General features: G+C 42.2%; 1 long non-coding RNA gene across 1 annotated transcript in view; it reads left to right on the forward strand.

The window, feature by feature from the left end:
• The window catches only part of LOC142761088 (uncharacterized), a 36087-nt gene that overhangs the window by 3881 nt on the left and 6845 nt on the right, over nt 1-25361 (forward strand). The window contains exon 2 of the long non-coding RNA XR_012883502.1: nt 4847-4929. This is a non-coding gene — a long non-coding RNA (uncharacterized LOC142761088). The remainder of the gene's footprint in view (nt 1-4846; nt 4930-25361) is intronic.

Below are 25361 nucleotides of genomic sequence, written 5' to 3' on the forward strand. Positions count from 1 at the left end.
TGGAGCTATCTACAGGGGGCTGTGTGTGGAGCGATCTACAGGGGGGCTGTGTTTGGAGCGATCTACAGGGGGCTGTGTGTGGAGCTATCTACAAGGGGGCTGTGGTGGATGATTTTGCCATTGACCGGTAGCAGTTACACAACTGGAAAAAAAAAATCCCCATCATGTAACTCTGCTACCTGTCAATTGAAAAGTCATCAACCACAGGGTCTGCCTCTTGACTTTCATTGTTCTCAGCCTTTTGGTTTGTCCTGCAGCTGCTGCTGCCACCGTGATGAGCATATGTTATACCCAAGTTAGGAAAAGTAACATAAAGATGATATAACCTGATACATAATATTGGTGATATCCATAGTTTTTTTTTGTAATTGTAAGTCTAGAGAGCCACAGTGAGAATATGATCTTGTTATTTGAAGAAGGATCTGGCCGTGATGTGATGTGTTTATGCCGGATATTGGGCGTGGTTAGGGGAGTGGCTTAAAATGTCCCTCTTTTCCGAATTCAAAAGTTGGGAGGTATGATATAGTACCAATGATTCTGATATACAGCGATGAAATATAAGTGCCATACAGTACTGTTTAAATATAAGTAACATACAGCAACCACTTATAGGGTTACCCGAGAAGACTAACTTTATAGGGAAATGATACCAAAGAAAATAAAATAAAAAAGAGAACTCAGAGAGATTTAGAATTAAATGTGCATGGGAAAAATTCAGACGTTTCCCATAGCTACCAATCAGATTGCTTCTTTCATTTTCCAAAGGGATGTTGAGAGGTGAGTGCTGAAATCTGGTTGCTATTGGCAACCCTTCGACTTTTCCTTTGCACTCATTTTCATATGGACTCATTCACACATGCATATGCATTTTGTTTTGTTACACAGCAGTATGGATGGCCACACTGAAATGCATTACCACCGTATTTTTCACCGTGTGCATGAAGTCCAAAATCTCTGAAGAATTAGAGCAGTAAGGAAAAGGAAGAAATTGAGACTGGGCAGGAGAAGAATAGTGAAAAAGAACAAAATAGCATCATCCTTTGTGGGTTTCCCCTTCCTGTAGTACACTCCAGATTTCCTCCATTCTCTCATTGTCTCAATGTGAAGAAGCCAAGAGGAAATGTAGTCTCCATGCAGGGCCAGACTTTTCGGTTACTTTTGCGTCTCCATGGTAACAGACTACAAGCAAACCCTGTGTAGTCTAATTCTGCAGTTTTGCTCTTTTCTCTCTGTCCCCTACTTTTTGCTCTCCTACCGAATGAAGATCATCTCTCATCCCCATGATGATATAAGGAACGTTTCTCCCCGCCTCCTCACGGTCATCTGTTTATTGCCCCTTCAAGTTGTCTCTTCTTCTCTCCCTTGCCCAGGATCAACTCTTTTTTCTTCTCAGGTATTATCTCCCACCCTAGTGGTATCATCCCCCCTCAGGTATCATCTACCCCTTCAGGTCTAATTCCCCTTTTTGGGTATCACCTCTCACTGATATAATATCCCCGCCAGGTATCATCTTCCTCAGGTATAATTTCTATCCCATACCCCAGCTATCATCTCTACCTCCCCAGGTAGCATTCCCCATGCCATTGTCTCCCCCAGATATAATATCTCGCCATGTATCATCTCTTCTACTCTCTTCATGTATTCTCTTCTTTTTCTCAGGTATCATGCCTCCCCTAAGTAGCATCCTCCCCAAAAAATAATATCTCCCCCTCTATAGAAGGCAGCGGTATAAACCAGTTGTCGGCACCATTTCCTCTCTTTACACTTGCTGTATAGTACGTGCAGCAGGAGCTATCAGCAGCTTTTACCGGCAGCTCTCACAGCGTAGCTGTTTTGTAACCAGATAGAGGAGACAGATTTCCTCTTGCATGTTACAAAACACAGGAGATGAGAGAGAAACCGGTAAGTCCCATACAGCAAGTGTAAAAAGACAAAATGGAGCCAAGGAATGGAAAATACAGTCGCCTTTATGAAGGAAGAAGAGATGATCTCAGGATTAAAGGGGTTGTCCAGTGAAATAAAATTGATCGTCTATCCTCAGGGTCCAGCTCTTGGCACCCACACTAATCAGTTGTTTGAATGGACATCGGCGCTCCGGCCAACGCTGCTTCCCCTTAATTTCTTACACAGCTCCATACTGTACAACGCTGTCACATTCGTAGCGCCAGGGCATAGTATTACAGCCTTTTCCCATTCACTTGAATGGGAGGAAGCTGTAATACTGTGCTTCGCCACTACAAATTTGTCGGCATTGTACAAAATGGAGCTGTGTAAGAAATGAAATTGTAAAGCAACCGTTCTGATATAGATGGCCTACATCAATTTTATTTCACTGGAAAACCCCTTTAACCCCTTATGACCAGCCTATTTTAGACCTTAACCCTCTCAGGACCGAGCTCATTTTGGCCTTCAGGACCAGCCCCATTTTTTCAAATCTGACATGTGTCACTTTATGTGGTAATAACTCTGGAATGCTTTTGCCTATCTAAGCGATTCTGGGATTGTTTTCTCGTGACTTATTGTACTTTATGCTAGTGGAAAAATTTGGTCATATGTCTACTTTATATCTGCATTGTTTTTTGAACATTATTTTATTTTTCTACGACGTTACAAGGCTTAGAACTTTAGCAGCAATTTCTCACATTTTCAAGAAAATTTCCAAAACCTATTTTTATAGGTACCAGTTCAGTTCTGAAGAGGCTTTGAGGGCCTTATATATAGAAACCCCCATAAGTCACCAAATTTTAAAAACTACACCCCTCAAAGTATTCAATACAGCATTTAGAAAGTTTCTTAACCCTTTAGGTATTTCACAGGAATTAAAGCAAAGTAGAGGGGAAATTTACATATTTCTTTTTTTTGTCGGAAAATCCATTTTAATCCATTTTTTTCTGTAACACAAAATGTTTTACCAAAGAAACGCAACTCAATATATATTACCCGAATTGTGCAGTTTTTAGAAATATCCTACATGTGGCTCTAGTGCGCTAATGGACTGAAGCACCGGCCTCAGAAGCAAACGAGCACCTAGTGGATTTTTGGGCCTCCTTTTTATTAGAATATATTTTAGGCACCATGTCAGGTTTGAAGAGGTTTTGTAGTGCCAAAACAGTGGAAACACCTCCAAAAAGACACCACTTGGCAAACTACACCCCTCAAGGAATTCATCAAGGGGTGTAGTGAGCATTTTAACCCCACAGGTTTTTTGCTGAATTTTTTGGAATTAGTCCGTAAAAATGAAAATCTAAATTCTTTTCAATAAAACTTAGAAATTATACATTTTTACAAGCAATAAAGAAGAAAAAGCACCCCAAGATTTGTAAAGCAATTTCTCCTGATTACGGCAGTACCCCATATGTGGTAATAAACGGATGTTTGGACGCACAGCAGGGCTCAGAAGCGAAGGAGCGCTATTTGGCTTTTGGAGCTCAAGTGTACTCAATTGGTTTTTGGGTGCCTTGTCTAGGGTTATAGTGAGCATTTTGATCCCATAGGTTTTTTGCTGAATTTAGTGGAATTAGGCCATCAAAACTTCTATTGTTTTTTATTCTTTTTTTTTTTACGGCGTTCACCGTGCGCTATAAATGACATATTTAGTTTATTCTGTGGGTTGATGCGATTATGGCGATACCATATGTATATAGGTTTTTTATGTTTTATGATGTTTGCACGATAAAATCACGGTTTTAAAAAAATTATTTTGTTTTTGTGTCGCCATATTCTAACAGCCACAACTTTTTGATTTCACTCTCAGGAAAGCTGTGTGAGGGCTTGTTGTTTGCGGAACAAACTGTAGTTTCTATTGGTACAATTGTTGGGTACATGCGACTTTTTGATCCTTATTTATGAAAATTATTTGGGAGCTGAAGTGACTAAAAATAGCGATTCCGATATAGTTTTTTAATTCTTTTTTTATGACGGTCACCGTGCGGGATAAATTACATTATATGTTTATAGTTCAGGCCGTTACGGACGCAGCGATACCAATTATGCATAGTTTAATTATTTTTTACATTTTTTTCTGATAGTAAAGGACTTTATAAGGGAAATTTTTTTATTATTTTGACATTTTACTTCTGTACATTTTTTGTAACTTTTTTTTTTTTTTTTAAGTCCTTCTAGGGACTTGAAGATCCAATTGTTGGATCGTTGTTATAATACCCTGCAATACTTATGCATTGCAGGGTATTATACCTGTCAGTTTCACACTGACAGGAGGCATGTTAGGTCCTGCCTCTGGCAGGACGTAATCGCCTTCAATAGATGGCAGACCCGAAGCCTTTCTTAGGCTTCCGGTTGCCATAGCAATTGCCCCCCCCCGCAACAATCGGCCCCCGCAATCGCGTAGCGGGGTGCCGACGTTGCTATAACAACTTAAATGCGGCGGTCACTATTGACTGCAATTAAGGGGTTAATCGGTTCGGATCACCGCTGTGATCCGACCCGATGTTTTCCCCCAGTACAAGCAAAAATAGAAAGGATTTCTCCAGCTCACCTTGTAATAGATGTATGAGTTTATGAATGGTAGTCTTGGCGCTCGGATCCTCGTGGTGGCACACGGAGAGACTTGCTATTGTGAAAAAAGGGGGTTTGGTTGGATCCAGCGCTGGAAATAGTTAAAAGGAAGCTTTTTCCAAGTTTTAATGATTATTCATTAAAAGAAAGTTTTCTGAGGCATATAATAGTTGTATTCCTGCAAGGATAGAATGAATGAAAAAAGTAGTAGGGAGCCTACGCGTTTCGGACGGTGTCTCCGTCCTTATTCATGGCTTAAGATGAAGTGACTGACTTTGCATGCTTGGTTTAAATATTCCTGATCTCAGGTGTGTGTTTGATTGCGTTCCAGGGATGCATGGTGCTGGAGCGCAGCCTTGGATCCGCCTTCATTTACCGAAAACCTGGGTTCGTTATCTGGCTGACTTCATGTTGGTGAGTATATTTTGTTGATTTATCGGTTCCGATAAATGAAGTTGATATTTGAGTAGTGTCTGTTTCTATTGTGTATTTTCATTCGAATATAAGCAGATTGGGAGATCTAGGGTGTTTTTATTGAATTATTTTGTTTTATGTATAAAACGCATTGTGTCAATCGTGTGTGTATTGTGACTGAATGTACAAAAAAAGAAGTTGAATTGTGAGTGTATTGATGTTGATAGACATTGAATGACTTGGTCTGCTAAAAGGCATATCTGTGGTTGGTAGAATATGCTGGTTAAGAACGTATTAAATTGACAAATAGAGGTTGTAAACTGTTGCACAATTAGATGGTTTGAGTAAGACTGTTTGATGTCTACTACTGATGTAGGTCGATTTACCGTAATAATGTATATAGTATTATGCAGATTTTATGTTTACTGACTATTATAATTATGTATTAATAATAGTGCATAATCTCTCTTTTTAAATTGAGACCTTCAGGGACTCTAGTTTTGAGACTAAATATCCAGTATGCTTCCCTTTGGAGCATTTTTTCTTTCATATTTCCTCTTCTTTTAGATTTACGAATTTTTTCAATTGCATAACATCGAAATGAATTTATTGTTCTTTTATGGAAATAGATAAAGTGTCTTGCCGCATTTGAGATGTTTTGGATGTTAGAGTTTCTTATATAACTTAGATGTTCAAGTATACGGATTTTTAATTTGCGGCTTGTACAGCCTATATACTTTAGATTACATTCTGTACATTCAATTATGTAGATTACTAGTTCTGAGTTGCAATTGATATAACTTTGTATAGGAAACGTTTCAGAGTTGTTAGAATTTGAGAAGGTTTTTGATACATGGGTATGTGAACATATTTTGCATGGATGTTGTCCACATTTATATGATCCTTTATTTTCCAACCATGTGGAAGTAGGTTCTGTGGAGTGAAATACTGATGGTGAAAGAACACTTCCTATTGATGGAGCTTTGCGAGCTACTATTCTGCAACCGTCTTTTAAAATTGATCTTAAATTATCGTCCTCCATTAATATTGGTATGTATTTATTGACGATTTGTTTAATTTGTGAAAACTGGTTGCTTTGTTGTAGCACTAGAGTTGGTTTATTTTGTTCCACTTTGGTATTTTTGTTCTGATTTAATAGGTGTGTTCTGTCTGTTTTGGACGTGATGATATCAGCTCTTTTGAGGGACCATTTTGGGTATCCTCTTTTTTGTAGTCTGTTTACGATTTGGTTTTTCTCTTTTACATATTGGGTGTGAGAGGTGCAATTTCTCTTTGCCCTAAACATTTCCCCCACTGGAATGGATTTTATGGTTTGTTTTAAGTGGTTGCTTTCAGCATGTAATATTGTGTTACCACTAGTTATTTTGCGGTGGGTTTGTATTTGTATGGTGCTATCTGTTTCTCCTGTTAAATCCAGATCTAGAAAAGTAATTTTATGTTGATCATGGTGATGAGTGAAACTAAGATTATAATTGTTGTTATTTATAAATGAAATGAATGAGGGAATTGATTTTGAATCATCTTTCCATATTAGTAGAAGGTCGTCGATATATCTTCCGTACCATTCTATCTGTTTTTCATAAGGATTGTTTGAAAATATATGGAATTCCTCCCACCAGGACATTACTAGATTTGCGATAGATGGGGAGAATTTTGCCCCCATTGAGACACCTGCTAATTGAAGGTAGAATTTCTCATCAAATTGGAAGTAATTGTGCGACATGAGAAACATAAGTATTTCTAGAATGTAATTTTGGAATTCCTTGGTGTGGGTACTGTGAGTTATGAGATGATATTTTAGTGCATCATGTGCGACTTGATGGGGAATTGCAGTGTACAGTGAAACTACGTCACATGTTAACCATGTTAGGTTTTTATTCCATTTTTTGTGTTGGAAGGCTAAAAGTACGTCTCTGGTATCTTTTAAGAATCCTGGTGTTTGTTGTGCAAGTGGTTGCAATAAGGAATCTAACCACTCTGATAGCCTTTCAAGGATTGAACCTATTCCAGAGACGATGGGTCTCATGGGTGGAGGGAGAATATTTTTATGGATTTTCGGTAGCGCATGTATTATGGGAGTGGTTGGAAATTCTAGATAAATATACTCCATTTGTTTTTGGGTAAGAAATCCATTGGTTACACCTTCTTTAAGCAGATTTTTCATTTTGAGTTGTATTTTTTCAGTTGGATTTTTTTCTAATAATTTGTATGTTTTTTTATCCGCTAATAGGTCTAATATTGCTTTTTTGTAATTGTTTTTGTCCATTATTACTATTCCTCCTCCTTTATCTGAATTTTTTATGATGATATCTTTGTTATCTTTCAAGGTTTTGATTGCCTTTTTGAGGCGTATGGGAAGGTTTGATTCGAATTTGGTTTCTTGGATACTTTTGTAGTTCTTTTTCTATTATAAGTTGAAAATGGTCCATGGATTCCGTCCGAGATGTTGTTGGGTAGAATTTCGGATTTTTTGTGGTAAAATTCGTTGCCATGTTGGTGGACTTTTCTGCTGTTTCAGTATTTAAGCTTTCCAAACACATCATGGTTTGTAACTCCTGGAAAGAGAAATCTTTTCTATTGTCTCGTTCTTCCAATTCATTGCATGTTTTTGATTTAACTTTTTCAATGTTTGTATTATTTTCACTTATTGTTACTTCATTTATAGATGTTTCTGATGAAAAGAAGTGTCTTTTAATGGTGAGATCTCTCACGAATTTGTTGATGTCAAGTATAGTATGGAAAGGGTCGAAATTATTGCTGGGGGCAAAATTCAGACCTAATGTAAGAACTTCAATTTGTGCCTCTGTGAGAGGGATGGACGATAGATTTACTACGTTTAGGTTTGATGTGGAAATTTCCGTGACAGGCTGAGATCTTGGTCTGTATTTTCGGTGTTTCCTGCCGCCCCTCCTTCCTCGTTTTTTGACGATTTAGATGTTTTGTCATATCTATGGTTGTTGTAATAGTGATGAATGGGGTTTTCTTCCTCCGAATAGCCATCCGTTGAATCTATTTCAGTTGAACTGAAGCTTACTTTGTTATGTGAGTCTTTTCTTCTTTTGTAACGATTTTGATGTTTAAGTATAGGTCTGATGTTACTTCTAGTATGGTCGTTACGATTCCAATTGTAGACTGTATTTTCATTATAATCCCGTGTGTCTCTTTGGAATTTCTCTTTCTTAGTCTCAGCTATTGAAATGTTGAGTTTGTCGATGAAAGAAGAAATGCGTACATCAAATGAGGTAAAATCGGGTGAGCTGGGTAGTGCGTCTAATTTACATTTAATTTCCGCTATATTTAGTTCTATTTCTGCTCATTTCTGTTTTTCTTCTTTTGTGATTAGCTGCATCAATTTTGTTGAACATTCTGACAATATTTGGTTCCAGTTGGAGTTGAATTCTGTTGAATAATTAAATGTTGGTATTTTTTTTATTCTCAGTCCTCTTGGAATCATATTTTTCGATATGTAGTTGTTTAAAGTTGTCATGTCCCACCATATTTTAGCTTCTTTGGTCATAAGTTTTTCATATTCTTGAAATGTATCTTTCATTGTATGGTTGTACTCTCTGGACGTGTAAGTATTGTCAAACACTTTTGCTGCCATTTCCATTCTTGAAGTTGAGGGATTTTGGTCCATGTTGTTGAGTGTGAATGGTTTCGTTTAGGTTATGTGGTTTAAATCTTCTGGTGTGAACAGTGTGGTTGTTTTTGTGTCGATAGTTTAACTTGCCTCTTGATAAAAACAATGCAACAATGGTGTCAATGCAACAATGGTGCAAAAAATTGTAATCAAACTTTGGGCCAGAATATAGTCTTGCATTCATTATTTGGATATAGTGATTATATTCGTTGTATTCGTTATTCTTTCAAATACAAGTTGTCATTCTTCTATTCAATGCATATGATTGGTTAAATGCATATGAAAGCCTTGATATTATTGTTGAATGTCTAAATAATACCATTTGTGCGGTGAGCACGTAAGAAAAATTGCCAACAAGTAAATACAATTTAAACCAAGCATGCAAAGTCAGTCACTTCATCTTAAGCCATGAATAAGGACGGAGACACCGTCCGAAACGCGTAGGCTCCCTACTACTTTTTTCATTCATTCTATCCTTGCAGGAATACAACTATTATATGCCTCAGAAAACTTTCTTTTAATGAATAATCATTAAAACTTGGAAAAAGCTTCCTTTTAACTATTTCCAGTGCTGGATCCAACCAAACCCCCTTTTTTCACATTTTCCCCCAGTACTAAGGCTGCTAGTAGCAGCCTGTAATGGGAGATGCCGGGCTGCGGGGAGCGGCTGTGTGCTCTGTTAGGAGCACACGTAGATTAACGGGCTGCAGGCACAAGGACCAGCTCTGCAGCCCCTTAATCTACGTGGGGTGGTCGGGAAGGGGTTAATGACCAAGCTATTATTTAAGTTTTTTCATCGTCTTATTCAAAGAGCTATAATTTTTTTATTTTTGCATTGACATAGCTGTATATGGTCTTGTTGTTTTGCGGGACAAGTTGTAATTTTTAATAGCACCATTTATCTTATCCGATATCTTTATCTTTATATCTTTATCCGATCTTATCGCCGGGTGCCGGTGGGATGAGAGAACACTCAGATGCGGCACTCGTTATTGAGCGCCGTATCTGAGGGGTTGAACGGGTGAGATCGATACTGATATCGATCTCACCCGTTAGAGTGGGGATGCCTCCAACCCTCAGCTACCTCTGGTAGCGGAGAGCAGGGAGATTTAACGGCTCCCTTCTCTGTTTAATTTTTCCGATGCCACGCCGTAAAAAGGCTACTGCATAGGAATAAAGCCAATTAGTGGCCGCCGTAAAAACACTATGGGGCGGTCACTAATGGGTTAAGGGTGTGATGTGTGGTGGTGCCGGGCAGCCTTTCTATTAGCAGCCCCTGTACTGGGGAAGGGTGCACAGGTTGCACACCACTAGGGCTGGCCCTGTCTCCATGATATAGGTGACTTGGCTCCTGCTGGTATAGTTAGTATACACTTTTGATGCCTTGCTTACCTTTCAAACATAACTGCTGCACCCAGCGGGTCTATGTAGAGCAGCAGCCGGCATACTACAGCATTTAACCCTTTGATCTGGAAGTAGTAACTGATAGACTACAGTGATTTCTCAATTAATCAGTGCTTCCATTTAGACGGAAGGAATTCAGATTTCTGTAAATTATTGGAAATAAGTGTGCATACCTAAATAGTTACTTGGAGCAGCAATGCTTTCATTTGGCAGAGAAGCTTGAATGGTAAGCTGGACATAGGACATATAAAACATGACTTAAAATTACTACTTCACATTGTTCTTGCTTTCACCCCATTTCTTTATGCACAGCTCCTTAAAGCATATGACCATTTTTGCAACCAATTCTTTATTTGTTCCAGTAAATCTAAAAAAATAAATAAAAATTAAGCGACTTTGCTAATAGTCTTGATTAAAAAATTAGTGCTTATACCACTCCTGTGCAGACCTATGTGTCTCCACGGTTGTGGACTACAAACATACCCAATGTGTAGTCTGATTCTGCAATTATGTGTTACTACCTTCCATCTGCCTTCTCTTCCACTGTTTATAGGAAACCAAAACAGTACTTCATTTTAACCCCTTCAGGACTGAGCCTGTTTTGGCCTTCAGGACGAAGCCGATTTTTCAAATCTGAGATGTGTCACTTTATGTGGTAATAACTCCGGAATGCTTTTATCTATCCAAGCGATTCTGAGATTGTTTTCTCGTGACATGTTGTACTTTATGTTAGTGAAAAAATTTGGTCGATAAATTCAATATTTATTTGTGAAAAACATCAAAATTTAGAGAAAATTTGCAAAAATTACCATTTTTCGAAATTTAAATCTATCTGCTTGGAAGACAGATAGTATTACCACACAAAATACTTACTAGTTTATATTTCCCATATTTGTACTTTATACTTGCATCATTTTTTGAACATTCTTTTATTTTTCTAGGACGTTACAAGGCTTAGAACTTTAGCAGCAATTTCTCATATTTTCAAGAAAATTTCAAAAGGCCATTTTTTCAGGGACCAGGTCAGTTCTGAAGTTAGTTTGTGGGCCTTATATATTAGAAAGTCCCAATAAATCAAGCCATTTTGAAAACTGCACCCCTCAGAGTATTCAAAACAGCATTCAGAAAGTGTTTTAACCCTTTAGGCATTTCAGAGGAATTAAAGCAAACTACAGGTGAAATTTACAAATTTCATTTTTTTTGCCAAAATTCATATGTAATCCATTTTTTTCAGTAACACAGAAAGTTTTTTTCAAGAAATGCAACTGAATATTTATTGCCCAGATTCTGCACTTTTTAGAAATATCCCACATGTGGCCGTAGTGTGCTAACGGACTGAAGCACATGCCTCAGAAGCAAAGGAACACCTAGGGGATTTTGGGGCCTCCTTTTTTTAGAATATATTTTAGGCACCATGTCAGGTTTGAAGAGTTCTTGTGCTGCCGATACAGTAAAAACAGAGAAAAAGTGACCCCATTTTAGAATCTACACGCCTCAAGGAATCTTTCTAGGGGTATAGTTAGCATTTTGACCCCACAGTTGTTTTGCGAAATCTATTTGAATTTGTGTGTGAAGATGAAAATCTACTTTTTTTCTGAAAAAACATAGAAATTTTTCATTTTTACAAGGAATAAAGGAAAAAAAGCACCACTACATTTGTAAAGCAATTTCTCCCGATTACGGCAATACCACATATATGGTAATACACTGCTGTTTGGACCCACAGCAGGGCTCAGAAGAGAAGGAGCGTCATTTGGATTTTGGAGAACAGATTTTGCTGGAATAGTTTTCAGTGCCATGTCGCGTTTGCAATGCCCTGGAAGGACCAAAACAGTGGAAAACCCCCAAAAGTGACCCCATTTTGGAAACTGGACCCCTCAAGGAATCTTTCTAGGGGTATGTTTAGCATTTTGACCCCACAGTTGTTTTGCAAAATCTATTTGAATTTGTGTGTGAAGATGAAAATCTACTTTTTTTCTGAAAAAACATAGAAATTTTACATTTTTACAAGCAATAAAGGAGAAAAAGCACCACTACATTTGTAAAGCAATTTCTCCCGATTACGGCAATACCACATATGTGGTAATACACTGCTGTTTGGACCCACAGCAGGGCTCAGAAGAGAAGGAGCGTCATTTGGATTTTGGAGAACAGATTTTGCTGGAATAGTTTTCAGTGCCATGTCGCGTTTGCAATGCCCTGGAAGGACCAAAACAGTGGAAAACCCCCAAAAGTGACCCCATTTTGGAAACTGGACCCCTCAAGGAATCTTTCTAGGGGTATGTTTAGCATTTTGACCCCACAGTTGTTTTGCAAAATCTATTTGAATTTGTGTGTGAAGATGAAAATCTACTTTTTTTCTGAAAAAACATAGAAATTTTACATTTTTACAAGCAATAAAGGAGAAAAAGCACCACTACATTTGTAAAGCAATTTCTCCCGATTACGGCAATACCACATATGTGGTAATACACTGCTGTTTGGACCCACAGCAGGGCTCAGAAGAGAAGGAGCGTCATTTGGATTTTGGAGAACAGATTTTGCTGGAATAGTTTTCAGTGCCATGTCGCGTTTGCAATGCCCTGGAAGGACCAAAACAGTGGAAAACCCCCAAAAGTGACCCCATTTTGGAAACTGGACCCCTCAAGGAATCTTTCTAGGGGTATGTTTAGCATTTTGACCCCACAGTTGTTTTGCAAAATCTATTTGAATTTGTGTGTGAAGATGAAAATCTACTTTTTTTCTGAAAAAACATAGAAATTTTTCATTTTTACAAGCAATAAAGGAGAAAAAGCACCACTACATTTGTAAAGCAATTTCTCCCGATTACGGCAATACCACATATGTGGTAATATACTGCTGTTTGGACCCACAGCAGGGCTCAGAAGAGAAGGAGTGTCATTTGGATTTTGGAGAACAGATTTTGCTGGAATAGTTTTCAGTGCCATGTCGCGTTTGCAATGCCCTGGAAGGACCAAAACAGTGGAAAACCCCCAAAAGTGACCCCATTTTGGAAACTGGACCCCTCAAGGAATCTTTCTAGGGGTATGTTTAGCATTTTGACCCCACAGTTGTTTTGCAAAATCTATTTGAATTTGTGTGTGAAGATGAAAATCTACTTTTTTTCTGAAAAAACATAGAAATTTTTCATTTTTACAAGCAATAAAGGAGAAAAAGCACCACTACATTTGTAAAGCAATTTCTCCTGATTACGGCAATACCACATATGTGGTAATACACTGCTGTTTGGACCCACAGCAGGGCTCAGAAGAGAAGGAGCGTCATTTGGATTTTGGAGAACAGATTTTGCTGGAATAGTTTTCAGTGCCATGTCGCGTTTGCAATGCCCTGGAAGGACCAAAACAGTGGAAAACCCCCAAAAGTGACCCCATTTTGGAAACTGGACCCCTCAAGGAATCTTTCTAGGGGTATGTTTAGCATTTTGACCCCACAGTTGTTTTGCAAAATCTATTTGAATTTGTGTGTGAAGATGAAAATCTACTTTTTTTCTGAAAAAACATAGAAATTTTACATTTTTACAAGCAATAAAGGAGAAAAAGCACCACTACATTTGTAAAGCAATTTCTCCCGATTACGGCAATACCACATATGTGGTAATACACTGCTGTTTGGAACCATAGCAGGGCTCAGAAGAGAAGGAGCGTCATTTAGATTTTGGAGAACGGATTTTGCTGGAATAGTTTTCATTGCCATGTCACGTTTGCAATGCCCTGGAGGGACCAAAACAGTGAGAAAACCCCCAAAAGTGACCCCATTTTGGAAACTGGACCACTCAAGGAATTTTTTTCTAGGGGTGTGATCAATTTTTTTAACCCCATATTTTTTTTACAGAATCTTGTGGATATCTGGCGTGAAAAAGAACATGTAAAATTTTTTCACAAGTGCTTCATTCATAGGACAGATTTTTCAGACACAGAGCATGCAAGTGAAGAAAAGCATTATTGGCCCATTTGTACCGAGTTCAGAGATACCCCCAAAGTGGTCCAAATTTGTTGTGTGGACACATGGCAGTGCATGGAAGTGAAGGAGAAGCCTTAGGTTTTCAGGACTCAAGTTTTGCATGAGACTCTGAGCCCCCATAATGATGAGAAACCCTCAGAAATGGCCCCATTTTGATAACTACACCCCTCTAAGAATTTTTCTCAGTGTGCGATCACATTTTTGACCACACATTTTTTTTGCAGAATCTTGTCGAAATCTGGCGTGAAAAAAGCTATTTTCAATTTTTTCACCAAAGTTTCATTTATAAGACAGATTGTTCCGAGCATGCAAGTGAAAAAAAGCACCTCAATACTTATTGGCCCATTTGTACCGAGTTCAAAGATACCCCCAAATCGATCCAAATATGTTGTGTGGACACATGGCAGTGCCTGGAAGTGAAGGAGCAGCCTTAGATTTTCAGGGCCCAAGTTTTGCATGATTGGTTCAACAGCCCCATTTGATCTTTGAGGAGACTCTGAGCCCCCATAACAATGGAAAACACCCAGAAATGACCCCATTTTGAATACTACACCACTCAAGGAATTTATCTAGGGGTGTCATCACTTTTTTGACGGCACAGTTTCTTTGCAGAATCTTTTGGAAATGTGGAGTGAAAAAGGACATTTTCAAATTTTTTCACAAATGCTTCATTTATAGGACAGATTTTTCAGACACTGATTATGCAAGTGAAAAAAAGCACCTCAACACTTATTGGCCCATTTCTTCTGAGTTTAGAAATACCCTCAAATTGGCTCTAATCTGCTGTTGCTGGACGTATGGCAGGGCCAGAAAGTATTGGAACACCACAAGGATTTTGAGGCCTTATTTTACTTGGATGATTTTTGGGCACATGTCATGTTTGCAAAGGCCTAAAAAATTGTGCAGATACTACACAGTATTACAAATCCTAGGTATTCATCTAGGGGTATAATGGGAATTTTTAGTTTTGTTATGGGGGATCTTCAATTTTTAAATGGTGAAATGGTTATGGTAAATCAAAGGGACGGTAATTGTAAATGGAAGGGACTATAATTAAAAATGAAAGGGACGGGTGAAAATAAAATTTAGAACTCCAGAGAGGTGTGATATATTTGGAAGCACTCCTTGATACACAGTCCAGGGTGGGTGGGACAGGTGTTACACTGATATATCGTGTCTTTTCTTTTGCCTCTTCTGGCACAGACTCGACACTTTTTCTGGGGGCGCCTTTTTTTTTCTGTGGGCGGCACTTCACCAGGAAAGTGCTGGCCTGGAACTATTCTGGGGACATCCGTGCTTGCTGAGGCAGAACTTTCCCCTACCTCTGCCACATTCCCAAAGAGAAGGGATTTAATCACCTTCTCCTGGTACTCCAGGTATGTCCCCTCCTGACCAGTGCTCCTGTAGATGACAAAGGAGTTGTACAATGCCATTTGGATAAAGTGCACCGCAAGTTTTTTATACCAAATTTTTGATTTCCGCATGGCATTGTACGGCTTGAGCATCTGGTCAGAAAGGTCCACTCCCCCCATGAACTTATTATAGGCCTGGATGCAGACAGGCCGTGACGTGGTGGTGGGTGTTGCACCACGCACAGGGACAAGAGAGCAGGTGGCATCATGGATTGATGTCAGCATTAGGACATCCTTCTTGTCCCTGAACTTCAAAAAGAGGACCCCTTCGCTAAGGAGTGCCCTGCTCTCCCCACGCTGCAGGGGTTGGCCGAGAAGGGTTTTTGGGAGCTGTCTCTGGTTTTTGCGGACCGTCCCACACGCCACTGTTTTTTGCTCCGCCAGGCATTTGAACAGGGGTACACTTGTATACCAGTTGTCTATATACAAGTGGTACCCCTTATTAAACAGTGGGTGCAGGAGGTCCCAGACAATCTTCCCAGTTGTGGTCAGGACGGGTGGACAGTTTGGGGGCTCAATTTGACTGTCCCTCCCCTCGTAAATTTTAAACGTGTGAGTGTAGCCCGACTCCGACTCACACAACTTGTAAATTTTTATGCCATACCTGGCACGTTTGTTGGGCAAATACTGCCTGAACTTCACCCTTCCTTTGAAATGCACCAGGGACTCGTCAATGGCAATTTCTCTGCCAGGGGTATAAGATGCTGAAAATTTTTGGGCCAAATGGGATATAAGGGGTCTAATTTTGTAGAGTCTATCAAAATTGGGGTCATCCTGGGGGGGGCACTGGGAATTGTCATTGAAATGTAAAAATTTATGTATTGACTCAAAACGAGCCCTGGGCATTGTGGTGCGGTACAAGGGGCAGTGGTACAAAATATCGGTGGACCAATAAGACCTCACTGATGGCTTTTTCGTTAGGCCCATATTTAGTACCAATCCCCAGTACTGCAGCATTTCTGCTTTGTCAGTGGGATGCCACCTGTACGGCCTGGCATAAAAACTTTCGGGGTTGACAGCAATAAATTGTTGAGCACATAGATTAGTTTGCTCAACAATATTTTCCACAAGGCTGTCCGAAAAAAAGAGCTGGAAAAACTCAATCTCGGACAGCCCTGCTGTCTGGACTTGGACCCCTGCAGCAGCAGTAAAGTCCGGTACTTGGGGGGTGTAGGAGGTTGGGGGCAACCAATTGGGTTCAGGTGCAGGTGTTACTTGAACACTAACCCTCCTGCGACTGCGAGGGGGTTCCTCTGTGTCGCTTGAGGAGGACAGAGCAAATGCGGACCCAGCATCACTCGCAGTATCGGTGTCCGATGCGAGCATCTCATATGCCTCCTCTGCAGTGAAGATTTTGCGGGCCATTTTTATTGAATGTATATGTATACAAAAAATATTTTTTTTGGTCTTTTTTTTTTTTTTTACGTAAAACACTAACGTACACTAATGTTTTTTTATTTTTTATTTTATGACACTAACACTGACTAAACTATACTGACAAAAAAAACAATAACTAACTGACAATCACACACTGATTGACGCTAACTGACGGTCTGACGCTGACTGACACTAAACAAATTGACGCAGACTAAGTTGACGCTGACTAAACTACACTGACAAAAAGACGATGACGAACTGACGCTGACTAAACTACACTGACAAAAAGACGATGACTAACTGACGCTGACTGATTTTATAAACAGACGGTCTGACACTGACTAACAGACGGACTGACCTAAAACTAACGTACACAATTTTTTTTATTACTTTTTTTTATTTTATGACACTAAAACTAACACTGACTAAACTACACTGACAAAAAGACGATGACGGACGCTGACTGATTGACAAATGGAACGATCTGACGCTAACAGATGGTCTGAAACTAAGTGACGCTGACACTGATTGACACTGAATAAATTGACGCTAACGCTGACTAAATGGACACGGACGCTAACACTGACTGACGCTCACTAACACTGACGCTCACTAACACTGACGCTCACTAACACTGACGCTCACTAACACTGACGCTCACTAACACTGACGCTCACTAACACTGACGCTCACTAACACTGACTAACGCTGACTAACGCTGACTAACGCTGACTAACGCTGACTAACGATGAACTAACACTGACTAACGCTGATGCTGACGCTGACTAACACGGACGCTGTCTAAATGGACTTTTTTTTAGAGTTTTATTATTTTTTTTTTTTAAAAAGCACACAAAAAAAAAGCTCCCTTATAGACTGGGAGAGGAGGGGGGGGGATCACAGTTACACACTGTGATCAAGGGGTTAATCGGGATATTATAGTGTTTTCTTTGCTCTTCACACGACGACGACGCTACAGGCTCTGATCTCCTCGACTTCCTAACTCCAACAGAGGAAATCAGAGCCTGTGACGTATTTCCTTCTCAGAAGTGAGCTCCGATTGGTAAGTCTGAACAGACTTACCAATCAGAGCGATCTACAACAAGGGACAGCTTCAATTGGTCCCTTGTTGTGTGCCCGGACATCAGGGCAGACTGCCTGAGAAGTTAACCGCCGCTGCGGTGTAGCGCCGCGCGGCGGTTAACTTTTAAAGCACGGACGTAACTGTACGCCCGGGTGCGCGAAGTTACTGCTCACCTGGACGTACAGTTACGCCAAGGTGCGGGAAGGGGTTAAATGCATTTGAGCAATAAAAAAATGGCCGCAAACTTCTTTTTTAACCCCTTTAAGTATGCAGCCTTGTTTTGGCCTTAAGGCTCAGAGCCCATTTTTGAAATCTGACATATTTCACTTTATGTGGTAATAACTTCGGAATGCTTAAACCTATCCAATCGATTCTGAGATTGTTTTCTCGTGAGACATTTGGCTTTATGTTAGTGGTAAAATTTGGTCGATATATTCAGTGTTTATTGCAAAATTTAGAGAAAACTTTAAAAAATTTAATTTTTCTGAATTTAAATGCAGATGGTTATACCACCCAAAATAGTTACTAGTTCACATTTCCCATATGTCCTACTTTAGATTGGCATCGTTTTTTTTTAACATTCTTTATTTTTCTTGGACGTTACAAGGCTTAGAACATAAACCGCAATTTCTCATATTCTTAAGAAAATTTCAAAATACTTTTATTTAAGGTACCTGTTCAGTTCTGAAGTGGCTTTGAGGGGCCTATTTATTACAAACCCCCATAAACACCCCATTTTAAAAACTAAACCCCTCAAAGTATTCAAAACAGCATTTATAAAGGTTTTTTTTAACCCTTTAGGCATTTCACAGGAATTAATGCAAAGTGGAGGTGAAATTTGCAAATTTCCTTTTTCTTGCTGAATTTAAATTTTATTCAATTTTTTCTGTAACACAGAAGGTTTTACCAGAGAATCACTACTAAATATGTATTGTCCAGATTCTGCAGTTTTTAGAAATGTCCCACATGTGGCTCTAGTGTGCTCATGGACTAAAACACAAGCCCTAGAAGCAAAGAAGCAACTGGTGCATTTTGGGGCCTCTTTTTTATTTGAATATATTTTAGGCAGCATGCCAGGTTTGAAGAGGTGTTGTGGTTCCAAAACAGTAGGACTCCCCAAATAGGGACCCCATTTTGGAAACTACACCCCTCAAGGAATTCATTTATGGTTGTTGTTACCATTTTGACCCCACAGTTTTTTTCACAGCACTTATTTGAATTGGGCTGTGAAATTAAAAAAATTAATTTTTTTCCAATTAGATGTCATTTTTGATCAAAATTTCTTATTTTCACAGGGAACAAAATACCCAATTTGCTTGCCCAATTTCTCCTAAGTGCAGCAGTACCCCATTTGTGGCGATAAACTGCCGTTTGGGCCCATGGGAGGCCTCAGAAGGGAAGGAGCGCTTTGTGTTCTTTGGAGTGCAGATTTTGCTGGATTGGTTTTCGGGTGCCATGTCGCATTTGCTGAGCCCCAGAGGTATCAAAGCAATGGAAACCCACCGGAAGTGACCCTATTTTGGAAACTACACCCCACAAGGAATTGATTTATGGGTGTTGTGGTCATTTAGACCCCACAGTTTTTTCACAGAATTTATTTGAATTGGGTTGTGAATTTAAAAAAAATGATTTTTTTTCCAATAAGATATAGGAATGGCTCAAAATTTCTTATTTTTACAAGAAATAAATTATTCCATTTTGTTGCCCAATTTATCCTGAGTGTGGCAGTACCCCATTTGTGGTGATAAACTGCCGTTTGGGCCATGGGAGGGCTCAGAAGGAAAGGACCACCATTTGGCCTACTGGGGATTTTCTGGTGCTAAGTCATGTATGCAGAAGCCCCTGAGGTACCAGTACAGTTGAAAACCCCGAGAAGTGACCCTGTTTTAAAAACGACACCCCTTAAGGCATTCATCTAGAGGTGTAGTGAGCATTTTGACCCCATAGGTATTGTGTAAAAGATAATTCGCAGCAGATAGTGCAGAGTGAGATTTGCAATTTTCTATACATACATGCCAATTCAGTATCCGATATATTGTGCCCAGCATGCGCCACCGGAGACATACACACCATAAACTGTAATGTGGGTTCTCCCGGGTATGGCAATACCCTACATGTGGCTATTAACAGCTGCCTGGGCACACAGCAGGGCTCAGAAGGGAAAGATGAGGGGGATAAGCTGTGCGGAGTGCATCAGGGTAAGTAAAACTGGGGTAGATTGAAAATCAAGGGATGTATGATAAATTTTAAAACACTCTTTCATACAGAGCCCTGGTTTTTCGGGACACGTGTCACATTGATATATTGTGTCCTTCCTTATCCCCCTCTTATAGCAGACTTTGCACCTCTTTTGACTTTTTCCCTTCTTGCCAGTTTGGGGAACTTCTCCTGGAAAGTGTTGCCCTGGTACGATGCGTGTGGCCTCGTTTCCAGAAGTACTGGGTGCCCCCCCCTTCTTGGTCCCTAAAGATTAGGTTCTTGATAACCACCTCTTGAAATTCCAGGAAAGTTCCCCTCTGGCCTGCACATCGACGTATCACATACGCATTGTAAAATGCCATCTGTATGATTGTGCACGGCCAGCTTTTTATACCACACCGCATGGCGCTGTAGGGCTTCAGGATCTGACAGGTCCACCCCTCCCATGTACCTATTGTAGTCCAGGATGTAGTCTGGTTTGGGGGTCTCTGTACTGGTATCTTGTACAGGTACATGGGTACTGGTGTGGCCATGTATTGTTGTCAATACAAGGACATCTCTCTTCTCCTTGTACTTGATGCGCAATATGTTGCTGCTAGAATGTGCCCTGCTCTCACCCTTTCTGAGTGTATGCCCAAGCAGAGTCTTAGGGAGGCCTCTTAGATTTCTTCTAACGGTGCCGCATGCCGCAGAACTTCTGGAAGCGAGGCACTTGAAGAGTGGGATGCTGGTATAAAAATCATCCAGGTAGAGGTGGTAACCCTGGTCCAGCAGTGGGTGCACCAAATCCCACACAATTTTTGCATTAACTTCCAGTAAGGGGGGGCATTCAGGGGGCTGAATACTGGTGTCCTTCCCTTCATATACCCTAAATTTGTAGGTATACCTTGATGCACTCTCGCCCACTTTTACATCTTCACGCCGTACCTTGCCCTCTTACTCGGCAGGTACTGGCGGAATTGAGCCCTCCTGTCACGGGCACTGGGTTTGTGGACCCACTAGGCCGCTCCGCCGTAGCGGGGAGGCAGCTGACCAGGTCACAGTCTATGTGAAAGCAAGATAGCAGACAGTAATGCTTAGGTACCTGAAATAGTCCGGACGGTGACTGTGGCTTCAGCACGGATGGAGGCAGGTGCGGAAAGTGGCGCCAGACGTGGCGGGCAGTATCCGATGAGCAGATGGCACTTCACGTGGCAGATGGCACTTCACGTGGCAGATGGCACTTGACGTGGCAGATTGCACTTGACGTGGCAGAAGGCACTTGACGTGGCAGATGACACTTGACGTGGCAGATGGCACTTGACGTGGCAGATGGCACTTGACGTGGCAGATGACACTTGAACACGGGTAGGCACAGGAACAATGCGGAATACAGGAACGGTAACAGGGCACGGGTAACAGCAGGAACGGGAGACACTAAGGGACCATTTGCGAGACAGACAGGGAAAGACTAACAACGCTCAGGCAAGGATCAGAAGGGCTGGGGCATTCTTATAGAGCAGGGAATCACGTGGGTTAATGATAATTGATTCCATGTGCGCGCGCTGGCCCATTAAGAGCGGGCGCGAGCGTGCGCACGCACCCTACGGGACCCGGATGGAGCGGAAGCGAGCGCTGGCATCTCCTAGGAGGGAGACGGAGGCCAGCGCTCACAGATCCATGGCTGCGGGCGTCGGGAGGTGAGTGAACCCGACGGCCCGCGGCCATGGGCGCTACAGTATCCCCCCTCTTACGCCCCCTCTTCTTGGGGCCAGAGTGAGAGAGGAATTTTTTAATAAGAGCAGGAGCACTGAGGTTCTCTTCTGGCTCCTAGGACCTCTCCTCAGGACCAAACCCTCTCCAGTCCACCAGATAGAAAGTCCTTCCACCTACCCTCTTGCGGTCTCCTTTACCTCGAATACATCAGAAGGGCCGCTGGAAGCAACTGTGGAACTAGAGGTCTTGCTGTAGCGGTTCAGGACCACTGGTTTCAGGAGGGACACATGGAAGGAGTTAGGGATTCTGAGGGTAGGGGGCAGCCGCAGCTTATAGGAAACAGGGTTAATTTGTTGCAGGATCTCGAAGGGACCAAGGAACCTGGGAGAAAACTTGTATGAAGGCACCCTCAAGCGAATGTTTCGAGAGGACAGCCAGACTTTAGTCCCAGGAAGATACTGAGGCGGCTCTCTTCTTTTTGTATCTGCCTTACGCTTCATGTGTTCGACCGCCTGCAAAATAGAGGACCGGGTCTGTTGCCAGATTTGCAGGATGTCCTCATATGCAGAGTCAGCAGCGGGTACCTGAGATGAAGTCGACACTGGAAGAGGAACTCTGGGATGTTGACTGTACACGATGTGAAACGGAGTGGAGGTGGTGGACTCACTTGTGTGGTTGTTATATGAAAACTCCGCCCATGGAAGAAGCTGTATCCAGTTATCGTGCTGTGAAGAAATGAAGTGGCGGAGGTAATTTTCCATGATCTGGTTGATCCTCTCAACTTGCCCATTGGACAGTGGGTGATAGGCAGAGGAAAAGTCCAAACTCACATCCAGGAGTTTACAGAGGGCTCTCCAGAACTTGGAGGTAAACTGAACCCCCCGGTCGGACACAATGTGAAGAGGCAAGCCATGCAAGCGGAAGATGTGCTGAATGAAGAAGCTTGCTAGTCGAGGAGCAGAGGGTAGGCCGGTTAGCGGGATAAAATGTGCCATCTTAGAGAACCGGTCCACCACCACCCAGATGGTGTTGCATCCTCCTGAGAGAGGAGGGTCCGTGACGAAGTCCATAGCGATGTGCTGCCAGGGGGCACTGGGTACAGGCAGGGGTTGAAGCAGGCCGGCAGGCTTGCTGTGAGCCACCTTGTTAGAGGCACACACCGTGCAAGCAGAGACAAAGTCCAGAACATCTTTAGGTAGCGTGGGCCACCAGAAGTGACGAGCGACCAGGTCTTGGGTTTTACGGACACCAGCGTGCCCAGCCAGTTTAGAACTGTGTCCCCAGCGGAGAATTCTTTTTCTGTCAGCCAACCGAACAAAAGTTCTCCCTGGAGGAATATCTCTAAGCTGCAGAGGATTGGCGGTGACAACGCAGGATGGGTCTATGATCGTCTGAAGGGACTCCACCGTGTCTTCCGTTTCGAATGATCTGGACAGGGCATCGGCCCTCACGTTCTTGTCCGCGGGATGGTAGTGGAGCAGAAATTGGAAACGGGTGAAGAACAGTGACCACCTGGCTTGACGAGGGTTCAGTCTTTGAGCGGACTGAAGGTAAGTGAGATTCTTGTGGTCGGTGAAGATCAGGATGGGGTGAGCAGCGCCCTCCAGAAGATGTCTCCACTCCTCCAAGGCCAATTTGATAGCCAGTAGCTCCCGATCTCCAATGGAATAATTGCGCTCAGCAGAGGAAAACAGTCTTGAGTAGTAGCCACACACTACTGCCTTTTGTTTGGAGCTCCTCTGGAACAGAAGTGCGCCTGCACCAACAGAGGAAGCGTCCACCTCCAGTGAGAACTGCCGAGATATGTCAGGGTGATGGAGGATCAAAGCTGAAGTGAAGGCTTTCTTGAGGCTAATGAATGCGGACTCTGCCTCCGGAGTCCACACCTTGGCGTTCACACCCTTCTTGGTAAGGGTAGAGATGGGGGCCGTCAGAGAAGAAAAGTTCGGAATAAACTGCCGGTAGAAATTGGCGAAACCCAGGAACCGCTGTATGGCCCTTAGGCCTTGAGGACGTGGCCATTCCAGGACAGACTTTAGCTTCTCAGGGTCCATCTTAAGGCCTTGATCCGAGATGACATAGCCCAGGAAGGGCAGAGACCTCTTTTCAAATGTGCATTTCTCTAACTTGGCATACAAGTGATTCTCTCTTAGTCGCAAAAGAACTTGACGAACGTGCCTCCGATGGGTCATCAGATCTGGGGAGAAGATTAGAATATCATCGAGATAAACTACAACACACGTATAGAGGAGATCTCGGAAGATGTCATTAACGAACTCCTGAAATACTGCGGGAGCGTTACACAGTCCGAAGGGCATCACTCGGTATTCGTAGTGCCCATCGCGAGTGTTAAATGCTGTCTTCCATTCGTCACCCCGGCGAATCCGGATTAGATTATAGGCCCCTCGCAGGTCTAGCTTGGAAAAATTTTTGGCTCCTCGTATGCGATCAAACAGCTCGGAAATGAGTGGCAACGGGTATTTGTTCTTGACCGTGATCTGATTGAGACCACGGTAGTCAATGCAGGGTCGGAGAGATCCATCTTTCTTTTTAACGAAGAAGAATCCTGCCCCGGCCCGGGAGGAAGATTTTCGAATAAAACCCCTCTTTAAGTTCTCCTTGATATAGGCTGACATTGATAATGTCTCTGGCAAGGTGAGAGGATATACTCGTCCACGGGGAAGAGAAGCATTGGGCACCAGTCATAACTCCGATGAGGAGGCAACGTCTCAGCCTCTCGTTTGCAGAAGACATCCGCAAAACTGGCATACCGAGAAGGTAGGTCGGAGAGTGACTGAGGCAGAGGAGGCACAACAGGACGGACTTGTGACAGGCAATGGCTATGGCACCTGGAACCCCATTGAAGAACTTCTCCAGAACTCCAGTCGAGTGTCGGGGCGTTTAGACGGAGCCATGGCAGACCCAGCAGGATAGGATTGATAGCCTTGGGTAGTACCAGGAGGGAGATCTGTTCTGAGTGAAGAGCTCCGATCCGTAATGTCACCGGCTCAGTGATGAGCATGATTGGATCAGGCAGCGGTAGACCATTCACAGAGGCAACTGCCAGGGGTCTCTCCAGACGGACTGTGGGTAGTTGAAACCGATCCACTAGATCTTGGTGGATAAAATTAGCAGCCGCTCCAGAGTCAAGATAGGCGGAGGAAGGATGTGATGCCTGTCCGGTGACGATGGCCACAGGTATCGATAATTTGGAAGAGGTTTTAACGTTTGGAGACGTTCCACCTAGAGTTGCCTCTCCAACCAACCCTAGGTACTGGAGTTTCCCGGTTTCTGTGGGCATTGACGCACAAAATGACCCTTGAGGCCGCAATACATGCAAAGTCCAGAGGAGCGTCTGCGCTGCTTCTCCTGTTCAGATAACCGGACTCTGTCTACCTGCATGGGTTCCTCAGGTAGCGCACTAGGAGTGAGCAATTGTGGTCTCTGGGCAGGGGGTGCTGGTCTGTGGACCCGGTTCTCCTGACGAACCTCTTGAGAGCGCTCCCGGATTCTCATATCAACCCGGGTTCGTCCTTGATGTGAGAGGACAGTCCCTGCCAGAAGGTCGCCACCAGTGCCTCATTGTTCCATGCCAGCTCGGCTGCTAGGGTACGGAAGG

The sequence above is a fragment of the Rhinoderma darwinii genome, chromosome 4 (assembly GCF_050947455.1).
Source record: "Rhinoderma darwinii isolate aRhiDar2 chromosome 4, aRhiDar2.hap1, whole genome shotgun sequence".
Taxonomy (NCBI): Eukaryota; Metazoa; Chordata; class Amphibia; order Anura; family Rhinodermatidae; genus Rhinoderma; species Rhinoderma darwinii.